This window comes from Octodon degus, unplaced genomic scaffold, assembly GCF_000260255.1.
Source record: "Octodon degus isolate 3935 unplaced genomic scaffold, OctDeg1.0 scaffold00083, whole genome shotgun sequence".
Taxonomy (NCBI): Eukaryota; Metazoa; Chordata; class Mammalia; order Rodentia; family Octodontidae; genus Octodon; species Octodon degus.
Genome location: NW_004524659.1, coordinates 5,491,380 through 5,496,546, shown reverse-complemented (window position 1 = coordinate 5,496,546; position 5,167 = coordinate 5,491,380). Strand labels below are relative to the sequence as shown.

General features: G+C 37.8%; 1 non-coding gene across 1 annotated transcript; it reads right to left on the bottom strand.

The window, feature by feature from the left end:
- Nucleotides 1-1,557: 1,557 nt before the first annotated feature.
- On the bottom strand, nucleotides 1,558-1,664 carry LOC111818234. The gene has a single exon (XR_002822267.1). It is a non-coding gene; the product is annotated as a U6 spliceosomal RNA (small nuclear RNA).
- Nucleotides 1,665-5,167: the final 3,503 nt, after the last annotated feature.

Genomic DNA, 5,167 nt, shown 5'->3' with positions numbered 1-5,167 from the left:
ATATATTCATTTGCTGAGAAGCCTCAGGGATTACAGCCTTCTGATGAAATTGATGGGAGTTTGGCACGCTGGACAAGATTGTACACCATGGTGTACCTGTGATCTAGAAAGTTTAAAACCAGAAATAAGGGCTCAAGGGTTCTGATAGAAATAAGAATGCAAAAGCCTCACTGGTTGAAAAATAAAGGTAATGACTGTGTTAGTGTGATGATTTCCTTCAGTGGTCCTGGGAGACTGGAGTGTGAGTGTACCTCATCTATGTAAAAAAAGAGGCCTTCCTATTCAAAATGGTGTCCTGCAATCATAAAACCAAATTGAACAGAGGGTGATCTAGGGTGCTTTTTATACTGTCTCTCTCCAAGCGATTAGTGACATTAACTACATAGGTGGAATCGCATGAGATGTTGACAGGTTCTGCTAGAGTATATTCCAATATGTTAATTACAGCAACTAATTCTAATCTTTGATCCAAAAGTCCAGGGATAGCAATTTTCTGGTGATTTTGTATAGTCTTTTAAATAGCAAAACCATGAGATCTATCTATAAAATAAATTAAGGCAACTTTAAGAGGAGTTGTCTAAGTATCTCTAGGTAAAATAAGTAAATAATAACAATATAGCTGTACAAACTTATTGGAAGGATAATGATTATCGACTAATCAGATATATTCTGCAAAGGCTATCTTCCAGACTAAGGAAGTTTTTAGTAAATGAGTGTGCTGTGCAAGGTTCATAATAGGGAGCAGAATACGATTAGGATCAAATCCTGAAAGCTCTGTGCTGTAGTGACAGGCTTGCTGAATTAAGTGGGCCATGTGATCTCTATATGCATGAAAACTTTTTGTAACCTTGTTAGGGAGATAAAGTCATTCAATAAGTTGGCATTTATTGTTCACTGCTTGACCAAAATTCCAATGGGAGACTGAGGAGTGGGCAATATGATCATCATAAGAAACATAGTCAGACAAATTCTAAGTACCTGTCTGTTTACCAAAGCAGTTTCTATTTCTGAAGTTCTCTAAGGCCTGAGTTCAGATCTGGACCTCCTTGTAATATTTTGAATAGATTAGTTAGCTGATATATGACTATTCCTAATTTTGGGCAAATCCAATTAATGTCTCCCAGTAATTTTTTGGAAATCATTCAGTGTTTGTAATGAGTCCCTTCTTAATATTCATTTCTGGACTCAAACTGTTCTTTCCATTACCAGAGTTCCCAAGTAACTATAGGGAGAGATAGTTTGAATTTTCTCTGTGGCAATGCATAACATATGTTGTGTGAAAGCCCATTTAGCTTCTGCAAAAACAAAGACAAGGATTTTTTTTTAATTAATTTTACTGAGAAACAAATAGCAATGAGACAGTTCCAAAACCGATTAGTTGGACAGTTTCAATAATTGCATATTGTTGTCTTCGTAGTGGTTATTCATAGTAAATATGCAGACATAATATTCTGTCCAAACACTATTAGTACAAATCTTTCTTCTCATTGAATTAAGAGAAAGTAGCTGTATATCTATCCTAACTATTTTGTACATACAGATACAAAATGGTCTTTCAAAAATATGGGATGCTTCACGAATTTGCGTGTCATCCTTGCTCAGGGGCCATGCTAATCTTCTCTGCATTGTTCCAATTTTAGTATATGTGCTGCCAAAGCGAGCACAAAGATAAGTTCTTTTTTTTTTTTAGCATTTTACAGATATTTTTATATTAAAGGAAATATATAATGGCTTGCTGTTTGGCTCTGGTGACATCTTTTACTCCTCACAATGTTGTGCAATGTTGCTCATACGATAGCACTTATCAGCAGTCTGCTCCTTTTCCGTGGTAAGCAAGACTCCTCTGTAGGCCGCCCCCACCCCCAGTGTCTCTCCTCTGATCAGCTGATGAATATTCATATAGTCTTCAGTGTGGGCGACTGTGAATAATATTGCAGATGTATTACATTTTACATGTTCTATAACACAGAAAACAATGATCAAGTTTTTTTTTTTCTTTCTGTATTTTAGGGAAATGTCTACAGGGTGTTCAGGGTCTCACTACTAGATCAGACTCCTAGTGATCCGCCTGTTTACAGCCTCCCAAGAGCTAGGATTACAGGCATGTGTCACCACACCCAGTCTCAATTGCTGCCTCAGCACACCCCAGGGGTGGGGCTGGTACCCCAGGCCCAGGGATTGAACCCCTGGCCCCTGTGCCTGCTTGCAGGCACTTTAAACCCTTGATCAGTTTCTATAACATTAAATCTTAAAGAAGCCAAGGGAAGATAGGAGGAAGCTGTTATCTGTCAAAGATAAGTTCTTGCTGAGGATCAACATCAAGCAACTTATCATCTATATATTATATTATATAGGCATGAGGGAATTTTTTTCTAATAGGATCTCAAGCCTGACCAATAAAATACTGACACAGGGTGGAACTGTTAATCATTTCCTATAGCAAAAATATCTATTAAAATCATGCATAGGCTCAGCAAACCTAGTGGCAGGAACAGAAAAAGCAAAACAAAGTTGGTCCTGTGGACTTAAAGGGATGGTAAAAAAACAATCCATAAGATCAATCACTATCATAGACCAGTCCTGTAGTACTGCTGTGAGGAAGGAAGTCAGGGCTACAGAGTACCCATAGGGTAAATACATGCATTAATAATTCCATAAATCCTCAAGCAGTCACAACCTCTCTGATATCTTTGGTATAACCAAAACAAGAGTATTCCAAGAGCTCATAGAAGGCTCAGTATGTCTTGTCATCTTGCCTTGGAGCCAGCTGATTAGGGACTGGAACATGTACAAAAGTGAACTAAATAAACCTTTCCCCCTTTAACTTCGAGTGTTGGGCATTTTGACTCAGCAACAAGAAAAGGGGCTAAGACAGGTACTATGGGTCTAGTCTTAGGGAAAAGTAGATTAAAGCTACAGGGTGTTGAAGTGAAGTATATGACCAGGTAAATGACAGGGTGTCAGCTGTGTTGACTCTCCCTTTAAACCAGCAATGTGCCGTCAGGCCTGCATGTAGCCGAAGGAGCACAGCTTGCTGTTTATTTCCCTTTTGCTCACAGAAAAGGTCAATTAGGTGGGCATTGGGTTTCCTCCATATGTATCTTCTGCATGTGATTCCTTTTTTTCTTCAATTTGTTAGCATTTTTTATTTTTCCATAATTTTATTGAGAAACAAATAGCAATAAGACAGTTTCAAATCAAACTGGTACAACAGTTTCAATAATTAACACATTGTATACTGCCTTCCTAGTAGTTAATTGCTATACAAGATATCTTCCTTGATATCCTACTTACAAACACCATTAGAACAAATCTCTCTATTCATTAAGAGAATGTAACTATATATCTATCCTAACCACTTTGAATACACAAATACAAAATGGACATTCATCTGTATCCCTTTTTTGGTTAACATCATTTAAATATTATAGGTGTGTAAACTCAGCAAAATATTCTAAAAGAGTTCAGAGGTCCATAATAGTATTGGGTCTTCCGCTTCACTGGCAATGTCAGAAATTGTTGACCTGAGTTCCCTACAGCTCAACCTAACAACATGGCTTTACTTCTTATACTTCGTTTTTATACTTTCTGCTGGATGGTTAAGACCAAGGTAAAGCAGGACCTATGAAACAAGGGTTGTAGCTAATGGGTCTGATAAGGTCAGTGAAATGCCCTCAGGATTTATCCTGAGATCCTGTACCTCAGATTGTAGAACCTTTGTCAGTGTCAGCCATGTAGATGAGTCACGAACATGGCTTGGCTAATGTGCTCTCTGTGAAAGCCTGAGAGAATGTTTTCTCTCCATGTGACTCTCCTTAGGCACACTCTACATCATGGATCACTTTCCTCTTTGGCCCCATAATCTCCTTGATCAGAAAATTTGGGACACTATCAAGTTACATAACGTTACAGTACAAGTTCTCATATGTCCTGAGTCTTAATTGACCTTGGAAGGCTAGGGCCAAAATGTTGGCTTTCCTTGCGGCCCTCCTTTTTCTCTAATTTTGGTCTGCAAACTTAGGTTGTTAACACTCCAGAAGACAAGCTTATTGTTATTACCATACAACCTAGGCTGTTAAGCTTAACCTCACTATCTGTCTGAATATCAAACATCTTAGGCATAACATGGAACAGGTATTTTTCATCAAGTATTGCTATATTGAACTTTAAGTCCCTATGGAATATGATGAAAAAACATTTAAAAATTAGAATATATTTTTATTTTTTTAATTTTGTGTGTGTGTGGCCAGCTCAGCCCACTAGGGGGCAGGGCTGGCTGGCATGTGGTGCTGGGAGATTAAACCATGGTCCCTGTGCTTTGCTAAGCTTGTTCTAAGTAGGTGCTTTAGACCACTGAGCCATTTCACCAGCCCTAGAATATATTTTTAAAAATAGGCATAAAAAATTATATACTTCTTATGTTTACACATAAGTCCAAAAATCTAACCATATACAATCTTGATGCAGGACAGTCCCACAATATTCCTTTTCCTATCTCTTGCCTTCATTCACCACCCCCTTCTTTTTGAACAGTCATCTACCTGAGAGACAGTACAGCAGCAACTAGCATGTCATGACAAGCAGCATGTATTCAGAAGACCAGAACAACAGGCACTCCAAGCATGAAACTACTATTACAGATTACCATCTGCAGTGCAGTTGCTTAGTTCACAGGTATCAGTATATATACTTAGTCAGGATGAGAATCTTTCCAATTAACTGCAAGATTCAAAAATCTTCTGGAGATTCTACGGATCATTGCCTTGCCCATCTTCTACATGTAACTGTATGGCTTGACATTGTCATGTTTCCTAGCTCTTCTCCTTTCCCTCTCTTGATTAGTTAGTCCTTGAGATCCAGCTTTCCTTTTACTTGTATTATACTTTTCTATTTGCATTTCTTCTTTTGAGTTCTTATACTAGGGAAACTATATGATATTTACACATGTGTGTCTCGTTTATTTCACTTAAGAGTATAAGTTGAGGTGGCATCCACTTCAATATAACAGCTTCTTTATCATTCTTAATAGCTGAGTAATACTCCATTGTGTAAAAATACCACATCTTTTTCAACCATTCCTGAGGTGATGGGCATCTTGGTTGTTTCCAAGATTTGGCTATCACAAATTGTGCTGCTATAAATATAGGCACACATATATCTCTATGAT